Source organism: Protopterus annectens, chromosome 2.part0 (genome assembly GCF_019279795.1).
Source record: "Protopterus annectens isolate FY-2018-M chromosome 2.part0, PAN1.0, whole genome shotgun sequence".
NCBI classification, from domain to species: Eukaryota; Metazoa; Chordata; order Ceratodontiformes; family Protopteridae; genus Protopterus; species Protopterus annectens.
The window spans coordinates 1,879,831,048-1,879,855,105 of record NC_056728.1 but is presented as its reverse complement, the minus strand read 5'-3'; positions in this window follow the sequence as shown (position 1 = coordinate 1,879,855,105).

The following is a 24,058-nucleotide window of genomic DNA, read 5'->3' as shown; positions in this document are numbered from 1 at the left end:
AGTGCATATTTAACAATGAATTTATGTACCCTGAATTTATAATTTGAGTTCCTGAAGAGGTCATCAACTCTGTCTCTCTCCAAAGTTGCCCAAAATCATGCACCACTCTGAAAGCATAATGGCTGTCTGTAAAAATATTGGCCACCTTGTCTTTGGTTAACTCACGGGCTTTTTGAAAAGGCACTAGCTCAGCTATTTGAGCAGAATGAACACCTTCTAATCTTTATTGCAACAAACTACAAAATGAACTGGCATCTCACCTAAGTGTCATGTTTAATCATAGCCTCACCTCAGGCTTCGTGCTCACTGAGTGGTGCACAGCTACAGTTATCCCACACCACAAGAGGGGATCCACCTTGGATCCCAAGACCTACCACCCCATCAGTCTGACAAGCCTGATCTGCAAGGCCATGGAACCTATTATCATGGAATTTATAAACAAAGACATTGGCAACCTTCAAACACTGGACCTCATGCAGTTTGGGTTCATGAAGAGCCAATCTTGTCTCTTGAATCTGATTGACTTGTTTTAATCAGTCTCCAGACCCGGGAACAAGGGTAAGGTGGTCTACACAGCCTATCTGGAACTTGCTAAGGCCTTCAACACCATCCCCCACTCTGGAATCATAGATAAACTTACTAAGCTGGGCATTAATCCCTACATCATTTGATGGGTTGCCAACTGACTTACTGACAGAAGCCACACTGTAAAAGTAGCTGACTCCAAATCCAGCTCCTGACAAGTGTCAAGTGGAGTACCTCAGGGTTCAGTCCTGGGACCGCTCTTGTTTGGTATCTACTTCTCTGAAGTACAGGCCAACACTAAGGGACTCTGGCTAACAAAGTTCGCAGATGACTGCAAACTGGGAGCCATTATTGAATCCCCAAAATGATGTGGATATTCTACAAAAGGGCCTTACAGAAACAAATGCTTGGAGCCAGAGCCATGTGCTCAAGCTTAATGCCAAGAAATGTTATTGTTATCCTCTTTGGGAAAAAACATGTACCCGTAAATTACCGGGTTTATATTATATATTCGAACTTTCTAAACTTTGAATCCCATATTTCGACAACATATGATCGAAGTTTAAAAGTTCGAATATATAATAAAACAAAACAAAAAAAACTTACCATAATCGTGCAGATGGGGGGAAAGCCCCCCTGCACCCCCACACCCCCACTACTTAAATATACCAACTCCAAGATCGCACTTCAGTGCAGAAAAGGAAAATTCTCCCATTCTGCACAGAACAGCGCCATTATGTTTAACCTTTGAATGCTTGAAATTTCGATCATATGGTGTCAACCATATGCCATTCGAAATTTCAAGAGTTTGTGGTTCTAATAGGAACCCAAATTACGACATAGGTGGCAGTACACTAAACACTGAAAATGTGATAAGAGATTTAGGGACACAGGTGGACAGTGGTCTCACGTTCGATAACCACATCACCACAACAGTCATTAAATCCTTCTATGTGGCACACCTCATCACTAAGGGCTTTTCATCCACAAAAAAGGAGGTCATTGCCCCACTGTATTCATCCCTCATTAGACCCATTATAGAATACAAGACCTCATTCAGTATGTACCTCTCAAGACATCTGCAACAACTGGAAAGGGCACAGAAATACCTCACTAAAAGAATCACAGGCCTAAAGCAGATGCCCTATGCTGACTGTCTAAAAAAACTCCACCTATACTCTGTCGCATATCGTCTACTCAGAGGTAATCTGTGCTTAACATACAAGGCCATGTCAAACCCAGAGCAGTTGTACATGCTACAGTTAAAGAAATCCCAATCCCTCAGAGACGCACACTCCAGGGCTCTAAGCCTTGTCATCACAATAAGCAAAACATGCTGGAGGGATAGGTTCCTGACCCAGAGACTCCCCAGACTCTGGAATAGACTGCCCATACATGTCAAGCAGCATGCCCCTTTGGTCCTCTTCAAAAGGAACATTGATGATTGGATGGGAGATAGGAAATTCACTCCGGAGATCACGTCAGTCGCCCTGTTAGACGGGTCCAGGGAAGTAAATACTGTGGGAAGAAATAGCCAGGGAATTGTTATGGCTAGGCTTGTATAGGCCCTAGGGCTGATAGCCTAATACCAACCTATGAACCTATGAATATTGTTTCCTTGGTGCAGACTGCTATTCCCAAGATCAACTTTCCTGTTTGATCTCTTCCACTGCAGCCATTCATGAACAGATGCATGTCAGCATTGGGTATAGGAGTGTCCTTTAAGTCCTCCATAGGAAAAAGCAAATAGTTACACACACACAATTATGCTCTTCACCATCCTCAGCAGTAGGTAACAGAGATGCAGGATTTAGAACAGGACAGCAGATCAGAGAAATAGATGGATCAGAAAGAAGTGTAAGTTCATATATAGTTAGACGTGCAGTTGACAGTGGTTGAGTTTTCATTTTAAGCAAAAGAGATGACACAGAATGAGGGACAGCTGCTGTGAGATCATGCCTAAGCACCAATTATTGTGCCAGATTAACTAGAATGGCAGCAGTGGCAACTTCCCTTAAACAAGGCGGAAAACCTTTTTTAACAGAATCAAATGTTGTGCTGTAATAAGCCAATGGACGATATATGTTCCCATGTTTTTGTGCAAGTACTCCTTGAGCAAATCCATTTCTTTCATGACAAAAAAAAAAGGTTTATTATAATCTGGTAACCCCAAAGCTGGGGCAGTAGCTAAAGCTTGCTTCAAGTTTTGAAATTAATTTTCCTCTTCACTATTCCAAAGGAGAGGTTCTGGTGCATCCTATTTTAAAAAAAATTGTCAAAGGTTTGGCAATTTTTGCGTAGTTAGATATCCACTGTCTATAGTATCCTGTTATACCTAGGAAAGACCTAAAGTGTCCCTGAGTAGTCGGACATGGGGCCTTAGATATTGCATCAGTATGAGATGGTAACACTTGCCTTCTACCCTAGGATATTAATTGACCAAGATAACATACCTGAGATGACCACAGTTGTAGTTTTTCTCTAGACACTTTGTGTCCATTTTTTGCAAGGATAGTCAGAAGATGCAAGGTATCCTGCTGATATTGCTGAAAGGAGTTTGATGCTATTAGTAAATCATCTGCATATTGTACTAACACAGACCTACCCGCAAATGTCACATTCTCCAAATCTTTTTTTAGAATTTGAGAAAATAATGAAGGAGATTCAGTATATCTTTGTGACAACCATGTCCATGTGTACTGCTGTCTCTGATAAGTGAAAGCAAATAGAAACTGACTGTCAGGATGAATAGGTATAAGAAAAGAATGCTGAGCATAAATCTATTACAGAAAAGTAACTAGCTGTAGGTGGTATGCAACTTAGTATTGTTGCTGGATGTGGAACAACAGGAAAAGTAGGTAGTACTGCATTATTTACTGCCCTTAAGTCTTGAACAAATCTATAAATATCTTTTTCTGGCTTTTTTTACTGAAAAAATAGGAGTATTACAAGGGCTTTTAGCTGGCATTATTATTCCTTGTTGTATTAGAGACTGAATTGCATGTTTGATTCCCTGCTCTGCTTCTGTCTTTAGTGGATATTGTGGAACTCTAGCGAGAGGTTTTGATGGATTTAATTTTATTTTTACTGGTTCTGCTGATTTCAGTATACCTAATTCATTTGCATGCTTAGCCCACAAGTTGGCAGGTACCTGCTGTAGTAACTCTCCATTTGCCTGTATGCCTTCAGCAGGCTGTTCCTCAACTTCTGCTAAAACTGCCAATACTTCCCCCTCTGATTCTGTTGGAACATTTAGATACACCCCTCCTGTGGTACAGTAAATAATACAATCCAGCTTACATAATAAATCTCTTCCTAGTAGGTTTACTGGTGCAGTAGTACTCAAAAGAAAAGAATGCTTTTCTTCAATCGGACCTAAAGAAATGTGGATGGGTTCTGAAACAAGTTACGTAACCATACTATTTGTTACTCCAACTGCCTTTGCTTTATGCTCTGATACTGGTATTTGACTATCTGAAGTAATTTTTAACACTGACCTTGTGACTTCAGTGTCCACCAGAAATGGGGTTTTCTTTTAATTTATTTTCATCTTAATGTAGGCCCCATTTTGATCTATTGGCAGTAGAGGGTTATGATTCACTTCTGTATTTTCTTGACCTAGTCAGTATGGAGCTTCTTGACTCCTTCCAGTCTGAGGAGGTGGTGGAGGAAAAACTGCATTATTATAATTTGGTTACCACTCAGTGCAAGTGTCTTGGACTCTTTGCATTTGGCCTGTGTGGGCACTCCCCTCTCTAGTGTCCTGCTTCTTCACAATTAAAGCAAGATGTGTTAGATAAGCTGGAGGGGTACTGCCAGCTCGTTGTTGCCAACCAGCTGCCCCTTGTTCCCCTTGACCAGCACTTTAGCTAAATCCTCTAGCAATTCCTCTATCCCTTCCCCATGCTTCTACCTCGACCCCTTGGGTTTTCCAGCTGCCTGATTTGTAAAGTTAGCAGCTTATCCTCAGTATCATTCCTTCATTTTTTTATGATATTCTGTACAGTGATTTGCAGCACTTAATAAAGATTCTTTGCCAGTCTATGAACACTTGCTTTATTTGATTTTGTACAGGGCCTTGCAGACCCTGCACAAAGGCTGCTGCAATAGCTGTCTTAGCTTGCTGTTCTGGGTCTGCTATTCATGAACGTCTAGCAAATACTGTTTTAAGGTGACTCAAATAGTCTGCAGGGGCTTCCCCTTTATTTTGTTTACATGCCTGTATTTTAGACCAGTCAGTCCTAACTTGACATACATCCATAATCTTGTTTAACAATGCTGTTCATTTATCTGTTAATGCATTCCTTATCAGAGTGAAATCTGTTACTTCAGCCTTTTCCAATAACTGCTTTCTTATTTCATCTGAAGTAACTACCCTCAGCAGTTGATTTAAATCTGTCAAAGTAGGATTGTAAAATTCTATTAGAGTTTTTAATTCTTCTTTGTGTTTTAATGTATCTTCTCTAATATTTGGAACATTTTAGACATAGTATGCAAATCAACAGGGGTCTAAGGATGATGAAAAAGTTCCCTATTGTTAGCCCCCAAAATTTCCCTCAGAGGTGCCAATAGATTCCCTCCAGAGGTTGTAATCTCTTGTTGTACCCTATTATGTGAGCGTGTATGGTGAGATACAGGAGTGTCAAATACTAATGCCCCTGTTGGGGAAGTAGAAGCTATCTGAGAATGATAGGAAGAAGACCCCCCCCTTGACTGCAGATGCCTGTTCAGAAGATGAAGATTGAACAAGGGAACCAGTCTGAGATGTACCAGTATCACGCAAATTGGGTGTCCAATGGACAGTAGCCCAAAAGGTAGGGGTCTGAGAAACAACAGAGTCTTGTACAGGAGGTACCCATACTGGTGCATATGGGAGTGGGGGTGCAGTAGCTACAAGAGGATTATCATCCTCTTTAAAAGTTTCTGCTTTTTGGCCATCCTCAGTTTGTTTTAGACCTGCTAAAACAGGATTAAAGGGATCCATTTTTACTGGTCTGTACTGCCTTTTTAATATCTTTTACTTGTTGCAACAGTTTATTAACATCCTGCAACCCTCTTAATGCTGACTCCTTTTCCCTTTTAAGTGCTTCACTGTACCAAGAATAAAATGCTGTCATTTGTTCTCCACTTACTTTGCTTTTCTTTTCTTCCAAAAATACCTTTCATTGTCAGCAATTCAGTCTTATCATAAGTTCCATTTAATGGAAATACCCCACCACAACAATTCTTAGTAAGCTAAAACCAGTCATGCAAATATTTACAACCTTTCTTCCCATAGTTAAAATACATAAAATATGCAGGTGTTCCCTTTTCAGGGATTTGATCTTGCTTGCTTATCTTTGCTCCCATTTTCTTATTTTATAAATAAGTAATAATAAAAATGTTAGGCTTACCTTACTACTCCCAGAACCTGGCAGTTCCAAAGACAGAAAATAACTGTAGTAATTGACACACCATACAGGGAGTGAAAGGTAGGAAGTCTGTCGGCGTGCAGCAACAGAGGAGAGGTTTCGATCAGCCTTTTCCCACAGCACCCCCTTGCTTTTGAAACTGCATGAGCTCAAAACTTACAGCACCAGCATTGTGATCAAGATAACAGGGCAGAGAGGTACTGTATCCAGAACTGACCACTCATTTTGACCCTCTGAGGGTAGTTTCACACAATCACAGTGTTATGCCTCAGTGTGCTTTGGGCTCATGAATTTATTTTAACAACGCATACCTCTACATCCTATCATGTGGTAGGATCACGAATTTGTTTTAACAGTCTCTAGTCTACGTCCGAATCATGCTATGGGCTCATGAACTTGTTGTATAGTCTATGTCCCAATCATGCAGTGGGCTCACAGACTTGTTTTAACTTTACAGCCTACGTCCCAATCATGCTGTGGGCTCATGAACTTGTTTTAACTTTGTATTTTGCTTTTAACCTTCCTTTTCTTTCTTTCATACATTCATACAGTGACAGAATAAAACATTTCTCATACTTATTATATTTCAATCCTGAGGATACCACCCTCGACACAAGGCACCTCCTTGTGTTAATTTGTCCTTTACTGTATGTGCACATAAATTTACTATAGTCATTTGCTGTGGGGTCCTCCCACTATTACTTGTATACCTTACAAACAACTGAGCCAAACAAAAACACAGTCATGCACTTATACTACAAATACAGTCATGTGCTTACATTTTCCTAAAATTGTCTAAAAAGGAAAGAAGAAAAAAAAAACACACAAACCAACCCTTTCCCCTTACAAAACAATTTCCCTGCCAAGGCTAATATGTTTGCACACCCTGAATAGCTGCACATCTGAGTATCTGACTATTCCATACAAAGCAATGTGGAATTCACAGAAAATCTTTGATGGGCCCTGTTTCAGAACTTCCCTGCAACAAAACCAAAGGTCAGATCTGAGTCATGGCACCAAATTGTTATAGTCAGAAATAAATAAGTAACAGTAAGAATTTACCTTATATGCCTTTAGTCAGGAAAAACACTTCAGGATGTGCAAACAGAAATGTTATTCTTACAGGGCTGGAAGTCGGTCTTTATAGCCCTTGATGAAGCATTCTCACTTTACATACAAAAATGCATTTTTATGCATTTTCTTATTAAACTGGTCATGCAGTTTCATTATGTTACAATGACTGTGTGCTATAGAGAACTTTGCAAATGTCCTCATCCCTCATGATTTTCACCTCAGACTTCAAGTGAACACCTTCCTATACATGATCCACCTGCTTCCAAGGGGGTCTTGTTTTTTACCTTGGGTGTTTTAAACCTGCCCTAGCAACAATGCACTCCTAGCCTGGAGGAGTCAGGCTAAAAAATTCCTTTTGTAGTAACTACATGCCTTGACTTCATGCAACACGTACTATTCTCTCTTACTATATGCTAAAAGAATGCAGTTTAAGTAACAGCAATACCGTAGCGGATGAAGCTGTATTTTTTCCCAGGGCTGTATACAAACTATATTTGCTTTTTAACAATCATATTATAGCATCATTAATAAACTGAAATTGATATACATATTAATAACCTGGTCTTGTCCCATAACACTGGATACAATAAAACGTAATGTTGTCCTGGAAAGTGTAACTGTAATACAGATTATGTAGTTTATGTAGCTTCCTGCATTTCCTGTATGGTATTTTATGTAGATAAAACTGCTAGAAAATTGAGGGAACATATGGCAGAACACACAAGAGATATAAAAAATAAGAAAACCAGTAATGGTCTCTATGTCCATTCTACCAAATGCACTAATTAAAAAAAAAATTGTATTTTTTTATTATAGAGTGCAAATGAATAATTGTTGGGGAAGATGCAGCAATATGTTGGAATATAAAGAACTGGCATGGCAAGTAAGACTGGATGCCATGGCTAGCCCTGGTATTTATGAAGTTTGTTCTATTAGCAATATATTGAAGCTAAGACCACAGTTAAAATAGTGGCTTTAACACTGCTAATGTAACACAATGTTTTAAAGAGTAAATTTTCATATGTATTTTTTTTTTCTCAGAATGAATTTTTATGATATGGTGTGTTTCTTTAAGATGTTATGTTAGATAAGGGTCACCTGTGTTTGATTTTCCTTATTTAAGGATTGAGTGTTGTGCTATTTTTAACTCTGATGATGCCCTAGATTTGTGGTGGGTGAAGATGCTCAGTTCATTGTGTTCTACAATAAATATTTCTTGCTTTTATGAACAGCAGCTTTGGACTTATTTGGATGTACCAAGCACTTAGTTAACCTGACTCTACAGCTTGCAGTGGTGATTTTTTTGTTTTTTCTTGTGAATTTGTAGTTTGTAAGTAATGCCTAAGTGGGGTATTGTGTCAAATATCTCGGACAGGTCAAGGTAGGCAGTGTGAACGATTTTGCCCTCATCCACTGCTTTGCTGATCTTCTTAAAGAAGCTCACCAGGATGAGTAATCATGACTTGCCCCTGACAAAACCAAATTGAGTTGGATCCAGTGTTTGGAGGTTTCCTATGTCATTACTGGTTATTGTCAGGATAAATATTTCCATGGCTTTGCATATGAGATCAGTGAGACCTATGGGTTTGTAGTTTTCAGAGTCTGTAGGCAGCCCACCTTTGTGCAGAGGAATGACTGTCATCAACATTGTCATATAAGCAGTATTTTCAGTTGGAAATTGCTGAGACAAGGACTTGCTCTTTGCTACAAATAAGGAGAAGGAGCTGTTTATAACAACAGCATAGTGTAGATATTCCCCAGAAATCATGGGTAGGAAAATGCATTTGGCCACAATACAGAAAGTACATAATGACAATAGCCTCCACACTGCCTCCCATTTCCCAGAAGTACTACAGCTCAAAAGGTAAAACAAATGGATTGTCTATGTTACACAAAAGGAAACCATTAACACTTTTCACCAACATTTGCAACCACAAAAAGAGAGAACCTGAAAGTACCAGCACTCTACAATTTACTCAGGCAGTATCCAAGAATCTGACAGAATCTCACTTCAGATGTCCAGTGCTCCAGGCAAATATTTGGGGAACCAGAGTTACAGAAATTCTGCCTGCTGCTAACAGTATTAACATAGGGATGATGAATTACTGCTGCTAACAGTATTAACATAGGGATGGAAGAGCTCTCTGATCATGTAGCCCAGGCTGGTATGACCCTGACCTTATGTAGCATCCTGCCCTCACCAAGAATGATAGCTCAGTATAAAGAAAAAATGTAAGGTATTAAAACAGGAGAGCGATAAGGCAGTATATCCACTTTAAATGCAGTATGTACGTAAATGTAGCACAAAAAAAGCTACTAAGTACCAAATAATTGGTACTCCCAGAGTATCAACAAATATCTCAAGTCCACGCTGTGGTCAATAAATCCACTCGATAGTTATGCATAAACTCAATGTAGAATCACATATATTCCAACTTTTCGGCAGTATTCACTTTACCAACTAAATAAAGGAACGGATCGACCACGTAGATATATAGAAAACTGAGATTTATTTAAAAACAAGAAAAACTGCAAGTGCTTTCACCCATAGGCTTCATCAGGTCATAGATAATTAAACATTTAAATCACTTATATACCTTCAAACACATTTATTAATAATGACATCACTTCCTGATGTTAATTACGATCTTTCTTAATCAAATAGCGCTTAAATATCATAAAACATTTCATAAAAGCAAGAAATTCTAATTATTCTAGCATTCAAAAGTATGCATCTTGCTATAATATGACATTTTATATACTTTCACTGTAATAATACATATAAAAAGTGTGCTAAGCCGTATATTAAAATATACATGTAAAAAATATATACATATAAAAAACAATAACCTATGCACTCATTAGAGGCACAGAACCGTATTTTATTAATAAATGTGTTTTTGTGCCACATTTACGTACATACTGCATTTAAAGTGGATATACTGCCTTATCGGTCTCCTGTTTTAATACCTTACATTTACAGAACAATATTGGAGAAGCGTTTCAAACAGCCTATATTTTCTTCATTTTTATTTTTATAAAGAAAAAATGATCAATTTCAACAATTGTCTAAGCTTCTGGTGTCATTCAAAGGGGATCCAGCGTCTATCAGCCTGGGACGACATGCTCGACAAGCCACATTGCTTCACAAGAGATGGCTTGCACTTGTCACCCCTAGGCTTTTGAATACTGACTGGCCAAGGCTCTTGCTGCTCCCATAGTGCCATTTTTAGGCAAGGCTCAAAAGTCAAACCCACCTCCGTAAACAACAGAATTAACAAAAAACTGAGGGTTATGTTACTCAACGCCAGGAGTTTAAATCTCAAAATGCACACGCTCGAAGCACTCCTCAGTATGGAGAATGTCGACATCTGTGCAGTAACTGAAACCTGGTTCAAGGCTCCACAGAGCACCCCAGCATTACCGGGCTACAACTCATACCACACGTTTTGGCCACAGAACATGGACCGAAACACAAAAGAAGGGTGTGTATCCATATTCATCAAGGATATCTACACCTCCAGGTTAGTGGCGCAGCATGATACCTCTGAGATCATCCATGTGCAACAAACATTGGGCAAATTTGTAATGCAAATTGTGGCCTGCTACAGATTACCCTCCATGACCCAGGACCACCACCCCACTTTTCTGGAGACACTGGAAAACATGACGGTTCTACTAAACACCCTGATATTGGGCGATTTCAATTACCCTACCATTCACTAAGAAAACTACTCGAGTACAAATTCCCAGGCCCAGTGCTTCCTGGAATTCATCAACTCAAATGCCCTGGATCAGCTGGTAAACTTCCCTACCAGAGGTGAAAACATATTGAACCTGGTCATCACCAACATGGGCGACAGGTGTTCCACACCAGAGGTCAACCTGTCACTGGTTGGATCAGACCATAAACTAATCATTCTGGATGTCCATACCCCACCACCACCCCCAACTAAGAAAACCACAGTAAAAAACTTTTCTAAGGCAAACTTCACCTTACTTAAGACAGAGGTGGTAGGTTTCACAGCCCCCACGCTAAAGGATAATGCTGCCCAAGATGCAGAAACCTTTACAAATGCAGTCCATGAGCACCTACAAGTATGCATGGATCGTGCCATCCCTAGCAAAACCAAGACTCACTCTTCTAAGAGAAGGAAACCAGTTTGGCGGACCCCCTGCAATAAACAGGCTATACAATAGAAGGAGGAAACTAGTTCAGAAAAAAAGCAAATCCTAAGAAGGAAAGACATCCCTGATCATATCAGTAAGAAACTGAGGTTCCTCATGAAATCATCCAAGGCTAACTTCGAAAGAAAAATAGGCAAGGATTCAAAAGATAACCACAAAGCCTTCTTTAGCTATGTTAAGAATCTAAGTGGCAACTCGCAGATATGCACTGAACTAATGCAAAATAGCACAAAATATACTGAACCTACTGATATTGCCAATATCCTGGCAGATAGATTCAGTGCAAACTTCACCCCCCTCTCACTTCCAAAAGGGCCCACAACAATACCGGAAAAGTGTAGTGTCCCAAAAATCACAGATGCACAGGTGAAAACAGCTCTTTCAAAAGCCAAAAATACAGCGTCAGTGGGACCAGATGGTGTCCCAGGCTGTGTCTTGCACGAACTACAGAATGAACTAACTCCCCACCTACACATGCTGTTCAACCTCAGCCTCTCTACAGGCTACATGCCCATAGAATAGCACACAGCAATGGTTATTCCTCTCCACAAAGGAGGGGACACAACTGACCCTGGTAACTATCACCATAAGCCTGACTAGCCTGGTCTGCAAGGCTATGGAGCGCATCATCATGGAACTCATTAACAAAGACATTGGGAACCTCCAAACACTTGACCTGACCCAGTTTGGCTTTGTTAAGGACAGATTATACCTACTAAACCTGGTTGACTTCTTCGAGACAGTCACCAAGGCCATAGATGAGGGAAAGGTGGTTCACACAGCCTACCCTGACCTCACCAAGGCTTTCGACACCATTCTTGGGTATTACAGAAAAACTCACCAGCCTGAACATAAATCCCTACGTCATGAGATGGGTTGTCAACTGAATTACAGACAGAACTCACACAGTAAGAATAGTGGGCTCCAGGTCCAACTCTAAACCAGTCACAAGTGGTGTCCTGCAAGGCTCGGTCCTGGGAACCCAACTGTTTGGCATATACTTCTCAGAAGTACAGGCAAATACAGGAGGGCTATGGCTAACCAAGTTCACCAATGACTGCAAACTGGGAGCCATAACTGACTCTCTGGCTGACACGTACATCCTCCAAAAGGGCCTTACTGAGACGGACACCTGGTGTCAAAATCATGGCCTCAAGCTAAATGCCAAAAAATGCATAGTTATCCCGGTTGGGAAAAACAAAACACCTGTGAATTACCACATAGGTGGCAGCCCCCTTAATACAGAAGAGGTAATAAGAGATCTGGGGACCCAGGTAGATAGTAATCTCTTGTTTGACAATCATATTGCCAAAGTAGTTAGGAAATCCTTCTATGTGGCCCATCTAATTACTAAAGGGTTCGCATCTAGAAATAAAGAGGTTATAGTGCCCCTTTACTCATCACTCATTAGACCTATCATAGAGTACAATGCCCCATTTGGGATGTACCTCACAAGACACTTCCAACAGCTGGAAAGACCACAAAATTACCTCACCAAGAGGATTACTGGTCTCAAACATATGTCCTATGCAGCCCAGCTGAAAAAACTCTGGCTGTACTCAGTGGCATATCGCTTACTCAGAGGTGATCTCTGCCTGACTTACAAAGCCATGTCCAACTCAGAATTGATGGACATGCTCCACCTAAAGAAATCCAAGTCACTGCGAGCCACACGCTCTAGTGAGCTAAACCTTGCCACAACAATAAATAGAACATGCTGGAAGGATAGATTTCTATCACAGAGACTCCCCATGCTTTGGAACAAAATTCCAAATTACATCAGGCAGAGCCCCTCTCCAACACTTTTCAAGAGAAACCTTGACGAGTTGATGGGTAACAGAAAATACAGCCCTGGGATCACTTTGTTGGCTCTGCTTGACAGAGGACTCTTTCAGTGGGTGTACTTGCTGCAAAATAAATGGTGTTTGTCATTTAGTATATTGTTCTGCAGACTGCCACAGTGGAGTTTATATGAACATGGGAGATGTTCTCCACATGACAGGTGCAGGAGGGGATTGTTCCTTGAAAAAAATAATTTGAGGCTTACTGAAAGTGGCTTTCAGTTAGCTATTTGCATAGCTAATGCACTTGCTGAAAGGTCCTTTGGTAGAACTACAAATTTCAGCCAAATTTGCAGGTAATAAACTGTAAATTATTTTAGAAAGGAAAAAAACTTTTATGAATGTTAAGTTATTACATAAACTTGCTATGTATTGGATTATGAAAAAAGGACTGAATAGCATGCCATAGTAAGGGTCATATTGAAAGAATGTGCAACTAAAAATGTTGAAGGAAGACAATGTTGACAGGTGCAATTTGCAGGATGGCAAACAAGAATCATAATACATGCATTAAAGTATGGATGGAAGTGAAGAAGGTTTGGACAAAATACAGGCAAAGAAGAAAAGAACATTCTGACCTGATGTGCCTAGAACTGTTAGAGAAATTATATGGATGACTCTAGAAATGGTAAGGCTGGAGCTTAAGATGGAGTTGAATTCAGGAGTCAAATTATTATTGATTTTCATGAAAGAATATGGAAGACTACTTCTGTGCATATTACTGGAAGACTGATATTTACTTCTCAAAACATATAGCAGTGAAAATGTGTCCACAAGTGGCAAAATTGTACCTGCAACATAAGTGGGCAAACTGTAGAAGTTAGAGTCATATGAATGCATGCAAGGACAGTACTATTTAATAAGAAGCAGATTAACATGGTTAAAACCACACCATCTGGACTGTGAAATCATCCCTCCTGGCTATAATATCCTTAGATTAGATCGACCTAAAAGAAAAGGTTGAGGAGTCTCCATAGTCTACTTCAAGTGCCTCTCCCAAATCAGTCCCACACTAGACTTACCCTCCTTCTCACCAGCTGAACTCCTACTGACCAACTTGAAACAGTTTCAACACCATAACTGTCGCAGCAATATATATTCCCCTGGTGATAATATTAACATACATGAGAACATCCCATCTCACCTCTCACATACCATCTGCAATGAAATAATTATACTGGGAGATGTAAATATTGATTGGCTTACAATACAAGCTCCCAACACTACATCATGTATAAACCTACATGGGTTTGAGCTGATAATCACAACCCCAATCTACACTAATAAATCTCATCTACCTGGCTCTCTTCTTGACTGAATATTGGTCTCCCACCCTCAAAACTATCATAACTCACAGACCCTTCCAAATGCCCTCAGCGACCACTGCCCTATAACATTTGCCAGACATACTCCCCACCTTACCAAACCTGACACATTTATTACCACACGCTCACTTTCTCATTTCTGTCCTAACTCCTTTATTCACCAGGTCTCCAAAATTAACTGGTCTTACCTCACCACTCTTCCTTTAGATGAAGCTGTCCACTCCTTCAACACTACATTCCTAAACATTCTTAACTCCCTTGCTCCTCTTCACAGAATTAGAGTCAAATCTAATACTGCCCCTGGCTCACTAAATCTACCAGAACCCTCATGAAAGACCCCTGGGATAGGATTTGGAAAATGTGGACTAAAACTAGGACCCCTACTCTTCTTCAGAAATATAAAGAACTCGGAAATAAAATAAAAAAATCATCCATTATGACAAAATAAACTTCTATGCCAATCCTCCCTCTACTCTTAAATCAGACCCAAAGAAATTCTGGAGATCTATTAAACAGACTCTTCATCCAGGAAACACTTCCTCTCCTAACCTATGCCCCAATGCAATACCTGAAGACATAGACAACAAATTTAACATTTATTTTATAAACTCAATAACCTCCATAATAAATTCTCTCCCCCCCAGAAACCACACTAGTACCCCCACAAACTCTATACCTCTTCCAAACCCTCCTAACTCCTTCTCTCTAAAAGCAGTATCAACTAACTATGCAAAGTCTTTACTCTCTAAACTTAAACCTTGCTCCGCATCTGTTGACAAGCTACCCTCTTACTTCCTGTCGATTGCCGCTGAACCTCATGCCTAACCTGTATCCATCTTAATCAACCGATCCATTTCTGAATCCTATGTCCCCACTGTATGGAAGAGTTTCTTTACCCTACCCATTCACAAAGGGGGCAACTCCTCAGACATATCCAACTTCAGACCAATTGCTATACTCTCTCCACTCTCAAAAATCCTAGAGAAATGCATTCACAAGCAGGTAATACATTACCTTCACCAGGAAAACCTTCTCACACCCACACAGCATGGTTTCCGTCCCAAGCATAGTACAACTACTGCACTCATATCATTCATCAACATAGTCTCTCTAGCTCGTGATAACAATAAACTTGTCTCATGCCTATTCCTTGACCTTTCTAAAGCCTTTGACACTGTCTCTCACCCATTCCTTCTAGATAAACTCACTAACTTACATTTCTCTCCCCCTACTATCTCCTGGTTTTTCAGCTATCAATCTACCCACCAGCAATCCGTTAAATGGCTCTCTGCACTATCCTCCCCTCTCACTGTGCAAATGGGAGTCCCCCAAGCATAGTACAACTACTGCACTCATATCATTCATCAACATAGTCTCTCTAGCTCGTGATAACAATAAACTGGTCTCATGCCTATTCCTTGACCTTTCTAAAGCCTTTGACACTGTCTCTCACCCATTCCTTCTAGATAAACTCACTAACTTACATTTCTCTCCCCCTACTATCTCCTGGTTTTTCAGCTATCAATCTACCCACCAGCAATCCGTTAAATGGCTCTCTGCACTATCCTCCCCTCTCACTGTGCAAATGGGAGTCCCCCAAGGGTCCATACTTGGACCACTACTCTTTAATATTTTCACCAAGTTGCTTTACTCCTCTTGTCCCCAGTCATCTCTTGTGCAATATGCTGATGACTCAACTGTTATAACCATTGCTGACAACCCAAATGACCTCCATTCAACTACCCAGGCATCCTTCCATACCATTGACACTTGGCTTAGTGATAACAAATTAATACTTAATCCAAAAAAAAAACTAAGCTCCTACTTTTCCTCCCTAAAAACATCACCACACTCAAAAGTACATTTACCATCTTATCCTGCAACAACACTATCATCTCAGCTGAATCTAGTACTAAATTGCTAGGTGTTACAATAGATGATCAGCTTAAGTTTGATCTCCATATTACTAACTTGGTAAAAAGAACTCATCCGAAACTTGGTACACCTTTTTCGTAGCAAGAAATACTTAACACTGCCCAAATAACTCTCTCCCAGGCTTTATTAATCCCAACACTCCTGTACAGCTGCCACATATTCACAAACCTAAATTCTACACTTGTTTCCAAGCTTGAAACTACCTATAATAAGATCACCAGATTTGCAGCTAACCAGACCTACAAGTCACAACACTGCTTAGCACTACAGCAACTAGACTGGCTAGAATTCCCTCAGCTGCTCCAGCTATACCAACTACAAAGCATCCACTCTATCCTCTATCTACCCTCCTTCTGCCCCAGCTTCTCCACTGTCATATCCAAATATTCCCCTGCTAGGACACTATGCAGCTCAAATCAAGAATTATTAGACATCTACAAACTCAAAACCAAAATAGGCTGCCTTCTCTATAACTATAACCCAGCTACATCCTGGAACCAACTCCCCTTGGAAATAAAATCCCTCCAGCATAGCAAAAGTTTCAAATTAGCCATAAGGAAATACCTAAAAACAAAGTGGTCTTGCCACTGTAGCCAACCACCCTGAAACAACCACCCTTTCACCTATTTCACCACCTCACTCATAATGTATCTCTAACACTATTCCCCTGCCTCTTCTACCTCTTCTCTTCCTCTATCTCCAACCACTCAATTCTTACAGTCTCAAAACAACTTACCTGTCTAGTCTGTCTCCTATACTCTACCTCCCCTACATCTCCTACTAGCCATTCCTACTTTCCTTTCTTGTTTCCAAACTCCTATACAACTAGATCCTACCCACTTTAAATAAGCATCTGCCTAACTATTAACTCATTTTGCTCTAAGCAGCTTAAATAATATTGTAACTAGTCACATTTTCTTCTGCTAATTGTTTAAAACCTTGTTTGTAACAACTCACATACTTGTCTGCCAATTGTTAATACTCTGTATAATTTAATTTCCTGAGGAGCTTTTTTTTCTCTCCACGTCTCTGCTTGTAAGATCCTATAGCTGATTGTTACTGCTATGTTACTAAAATTTAATAAATTGTTTTCTAGTCCCGAGGAGCTTTGCTCCCTGGGTCTCTGCTGAAAATGAGCCAAATGCTCAGCCAGACTAACCCGGTTAACAAATATAAAATAAAATAAATAAATTAGATATATTGCCTTCAAAAGACTGCTAGAGATGCCCAAAACAATAAGAAACTGACCAAAAATTAAAAACTGTTGCCTCTGTCAAAAAGTGTCAAGTGAGTTTTCAGCAAAGAAATATAGATACAAGTTATGAAAAAGAAGCATAAACTAGAATCATATGCTTCACTAAATTTTCACTAAACCAGAACAGTGTCTTACAGTATGAGACCTAATGAATAAACAGATTTGCAAAAACTAGAACATGATGTAGTATTGTAATGTATTAAATGGGGTATAAAGCTTGTTCCACTAGTATCAGTACATCTAGGGATTTAGTGAACCTATGTTGTGGTAGTAGTTTTAAAAAATTGCCCTTTTTAGATCACTAAGTGCCCCTCTCACGCTCCGCCCCCCCAGTCTTCAACAGCTTCCGACGCCTCTGCTTTGCAACTTACTTTGGTCATCAATGGTAAAAGTGGCATTGGAAAATGGAGCTGAGTTTTTACATGAAATTGAATCAAACCAGTTCATAAAAGAAAATGTTTCAAAGTACCTTTGAGAAAACACATTGGGATGATACAATTCAGCATCTTTAGGGAGTCTTGTATTTGTGAAACCAAAAGCTTATTTACATCAGTAAAAGCAATATACTTAGTGAAACTAGATGTGACAGTTTGACAGCTGAGAGAGAAAGTGTAAGGGGTATTTGAGAAGTTAAAGTGACTGCCTTCAGAGATAAAAGCTGTCCAAGGGAATGCAAAATGGCAAAGTTTGACATGGGGCACACTTCATTTTTCAGTCACTTATTTTCTTCACAACATTGGCTTGCAGGCATGGACATTGAATGACTATCTTGGTAAACTTCTATCATTACACTTAAGGAAAAGGCAAGTTGCAGCTGTAATACAGACCCTGCAAATCACAATGTGACCTTCTCATCCCTTAATGTGACCTGTCTTAAGCTCGGATGGTTTTATGCTTCCTTGGATGAGCAGATGTAGTTCTATAAAAGCAGAACTGTGTAGAAGCTTTCTTGGAAAAGATCCACTTGCTGGTCATCTGCTCACACCTAGCATTAAGTCTGGGCAGATCTACATCATTATAAAAAGGGGTCTATATTAGAAGACCAAATGTTTAGGTGATCGAACACCTAAACATTGATCTTCTAATATCGAAAGCAAAAAACGGTGAATGGCCGATTTAAGTCAAGAAAAGATTTCATTTGGCTGTTCACCAGAGTTTGCTATTTCCCTACTGTTGAGCAATCTCAGAGTTGGTATATTTAGTTAGGAGGGGTGTGGGGGGCACAGACCCCACATTGGGGGTGTGGGGGGGAAGCACCCCACTTAATTTAGAAGTAAAATAATAGTTTTTGTGTTGTGGCCGAGGGACGTTCGACATTGCGCGATTTGATATTAAAAGATCAATGTTTAGGTGTTCGATCACTTAAACAGTCGGTCTTCTAGTATAGACCCTATAAAAAGTATGGCACTGTCCATGTAACCCATAATGGCAAAACACGTGGTCCCAATAGAGTGACAATTCAAGTCTGTGATTTGCTATCAGAGGAAATTTTGCAACCTCTGCGTATCCACTTTTAGCACCTATTTATTAGTTGGCATACCCGTTCTGTTATGGAGCTACTCGTTGATGCATTTCTGAACCTGGATAAGCACAGTTTTTAGTCAGAAATTATGGAGCAATTTTCATGATAAACTTAGAAAGTAACTTTGTGCCTCCACTCATGCAAAGTGGATTCACCCTTTGTTTGCAGACTTTTTAAACTTCTCAGATGCTGAATTTATAAGAGTTTGAGCAAGCAGAAACCAGATCTGTATACTACTCAGTTATCTGCAAGCTTAGCAGAAAGTTTTTTTTTTGTTTCTATGTCTCATTTCATTGCTTTTGAAGTCATTATTTCTGTTTCATGAGAGTATTTGTGGTCTGTGCTGATACAATTTCATATTCCCCAAGCATCCCTTCATTCATGGCATGTAAACTCATACACAATCACCCAGGTTAGGATGCTGATCAACAGTATGTTGTCAGTACCCAGCACCATCCCACTACCTGGAGGCACAGGACAAAGGTTCTCCTTGTCCCCTTCACCTGTTTGTATTATGTATGTATCCATTAGTTTAAGGGGCCATCCATAATATGTAATTTGTAACTCACTGAAAGAAGATTTGTAAATCCTCCTCTTTATGGGTGCTTCTTTCAAAAAAATTTGACTGAGGACATACAGCAACATGCTTCGCTTTTAGACTGATCAAGTATCCAGCTTCCAAGTAAATGAGCTGAAAAAATAAATCTTTGCAATAAACAAGGTGGCAGTATAATCTATTACGCTTAACTCAGATTTTGCCTTCCAGGACTGAAACAATACTTCCAGGTCCATGGGTAGAGAACATATACCTCTGCAGTGAAAGTTGTAGAAGTAAACTTTCAGCTGTTGTGACATGAGCTGTTTGTTTTAGTGTATTCTTGTAAACTGCTGATATAATCATTATCTGGCAGGATCAATGCACTGAAAATGTGTTATGTGAAAAAGTTCTTTTAATCTTGTAGATCGTTATTGTACCAATACCTGCTGACCATGTAGACATCTCCAATCAGACTTAAATGTTTCATGCCACTGTATAAGGGGCTATAACCCTCGTACCCTATGAAATGAGTCATCTGCTAGAGCTCTCATACAAGCATCAGTCTGTGCTGTATGTGCCCTCACTAATATCCTGACAATTAACTCGATTTTTTTTCAGTCTTATAATATTCCATTTAATGGGGGAATATGCTGTGTCATTGCATGGACCCACTGTTCCTTCCCCCTTATAAGTGCACACTACTCTACACTTACTATGGAAAGCTACCACAAAGCAGGGACTGGTGAGCTGAAAGTCCACCACTGTGATGCTCTTTGCAGTGGGAAACATCCTCTGAGGAACTCTGACTGTTTGCATCCCTGCTCCACTTCTACCTCCTCCCAAGATGGGAACACCCATCTTACACACCACAAAACCACAGATAGCAAGTCCAAGTATAGAAGAACAACAAACAGCCAGCAATCCAAAAAAATTAAGATTTAATACAAATACTCTAGTGCCACAGTTCACAAACCTTCTCAGAGATAACATATACAAAAAGACTAGATCCATTTATATTAACAACAATTAACACTATTTTTCAATTATTCAATTAAAAAAATCCATACTATAAAAAACACCTCCAGTTACATTCCCTATTTAAAGCAGGTGTCATAGTGCCATATTTCAAAATAAAAACAGTTTCTTTATATAACAATTTTTTCTTCAAATACATTACATTTTCAGCTTTTATATGCTCCAAAAATACAACATTTTAAATCTCTATACCCCCCCCCATGTACAGTATTAAAATGGCAAGCTATTGGGCTTTCAAATCTATTATTTCTAATGTCTCTTATATATTCCTGCAATCTAACCTAAAATCTGCTTTTAGTCTCCCCAACATAAAACAGTCACAGGAACAGCCAAGGGCATAAACCACACTTATAGTGTTACAAGTATATTCTGCTACAGGTTGAAATTTTACACCATTCATTATTTTAAAGAACTTTACTACATACAGACATATAGAACAACCTCCACAAGCCCAGGTGCCCAATCTGCTTATTGCATTGTTACATTTCTCTATAGGTACACAAAATTTTTTATGAATCAGCATATATTTGATGCTCTGCCCCTCTTAAATGACATCAAAGGGGTATGCCTTACATTTTTTACCCTATTATTACCTTCTACAAGAAGGAGACAATAATATTTTATAATATCCACTAATTCATTAATTAGCAAATTGAATGTTGTAACAAAATACATTTTCTTAGTAACACCATCAGAATAATCAGACATACATACCTCCCTAATTGGTTTCTTGACCAGCTTTTTATTATTATTCCTATAAATTAAGCCACACAATCTTTTAAGAGCATTCACAATAACCTCTATACTATAGCCCCTTTGCCTAAACATTACACAAGTCCAAACTATTTCTTTTTCCAAAATCTCCTTTTCACTACATAATCTACTAGCTCTCAATAATTCTCCCTAGGGGAGAGCATTCAATAGGTGTGTCAGATGACACCTTTTACCATTTAAAAATGACCTCCATCATCAAATTTCCTATGGATCCTAGTAGTTATGTGTCCATCCTCATGTCCTTCTAAAACCATATCCAAAAATACTACTGACTTGCTCTTTTGCATCCCATCAAACTCAAATCCAAAACGATTTGTGTGTAAATCACAAACAAAATTCTAAACTAATAATTCCCCTCCTTTACATTAAAAAAAATCAAATCATCTATGAATCTATAATAAAGAAAATGTGTTTTCTAAAAAAAATCTAACTTGTATAAAGAATCTACTTCAAATTATCCCATTACTAGGGAGCTCCCATGGCTGTACCTTGAATTTGCTGATAAATAACTTCATTGAATTAAAAAAATATTAATCAAACTAAAATAAATCAATTTAATAACATAACTAGCTAAAGGGCTATCACCCAAAATGAAGTTAAATGCCTCCAAACCCACAAAATGTTTAATGTTGGTGTACAAGCTTTTAACATCTAATGTTATCCAATAGTTTTCTTCATCCCAGGTTATAATTTTTATTTTCTCTAAGAAATTTAAATAATCTGTTATATATGATTCTAATTTTGTTACAAATTTTACTAAATAGGAGTGCAACATGACCCCTATATTATGTAAAAAATCATTGGTAGAATTTTCTGTAAGTCAACCAGGTGGAGATGTTAAATTCTTATGGATCTTTGGTAGGCAATAAAAGCTCACTATGGTACAATGATCCACATTAAACTTAACTTCTATGTCATGCTTAGACAAATAACCCAAACTCTATCCCTTCTCCAATAGTTCTTTAAAGCTATCCAGAGCCTGCTGTTGCTCTAGAAACCTAGATACCTTATAAACTTCTCCATTATTAAGATGGTCCATGCACATTTTCAAATGCTGTGAAAAGTGTAACACTACAATCTTAATACCCTTAGAGGGTTTAACTATTATTTTTTGCCACTTACACATATTTTGTAATGTAATCCATTCTAGTTTAGTCAAATTATAACTAATTAGATTTTTATTTTTTAAAAAATTGTGAAAGGCTTTATCCATTGCAAAATGCACCATAGAAGAAAAATGGAATATTCCCTCATATGTAAAAGGGGAATAATTTTGCTTTTCACAGGTACCCTACAAGTATCTAATAAACAATATGCATTACCCTCATTAATAACAGTATAATTTGAGAAAGAAGAATCACAAGTAAAAAAGCTATCACATTCATCTGCATCCTGTTCTATTCCATCATAGTTGTTGAAACAATCATTTCTATGTACATAAAAAAACTGCATAAGTGAAGTTTCCATATTAGTTGGAAACATTTCCGCTTGTATAACATATTTCCTCAGCAAAACAGTAGGTACACATTTTAAGCCACAATGGTAACACTGACAATTCAACTTCATTCAAAACATAATTTGACAAATTTACTACTAAATTGTCACCTTTTTCATTAGAGGTCCTGTCCAACAACAAAATATTATCAATGTCAATATCTAATCCGTTTATGGAGGTTATCATACCTCACATATTGACCATCTCTATTTCCTTCTGTGTGACCCCTTTTTCTTCCATTGTCATAATTCCATTGGTTAGGAAAATTGTTTTTAAAATAATTAGGTTCCTGTGGTGGAGGCAAAGGATGATAACCTTCTTCTTCTGACTCACCCATACTGCCCGTCACTTCCGATGAAGCAAAGGAAACACTAAGTTTAGAGTTTGCAGCACCAGAGGAATGCCTTCTATTTTGCTATTAAAGGCAAAGCCAGCATTATAGTCCCGAATGTCCTATTCTAATTTATTGATTTTTCTTTTAATGGTCTCTTTAGAAGCTTGTTCTAGCTTCAAATTGAAATTGCAAAGCATTTGATCCAAACATTCAACCCCAAATTGTCCAATTAAATCAGTACAAGTAATAGCAATCTCATCCTTCACTTTCCATTGTTTCACTACATCTCTCTCAGTTAGGATACGTACTCACTCAGTCACTCACTTGTGGGCAACTGAAACCATTTAGCCTCAAATTGTTTGTCCACCGGGTCTGAAGGGTCAAATGAAGTTGTATAAATGTTTACAAATGTAAGCCCTCAAGGTGTAATATCCAAATCTATATAACACTGAAGGCCTAGAATATTAAAGTGCAGTGCATTCTATTTGAACAGTAACTTTTCCAAAGAATCTCTCTTCTCAAACATCAGGGGAAACATTAATCATATCTTGCTGACCCACACAGTAAAAAGGATTGTTAGGTATCTTATTAACCCCTTCCAACAGCACTCTCTCCCATGATTTAATGGATTCAGATGCTCTTAATGATGAATTACCTTCTCCTGAATGCTCTCTCGACTGGATAACATTCCTCTTGGAACACTCAGGGCAGTTGCAAAAAAGAATCACTGGCCATATAAAGACTGACAAACCACAAAACCACAGATAGCAAGCCCAAGTACAGAAGAACAACAAACAGCCAGCAAT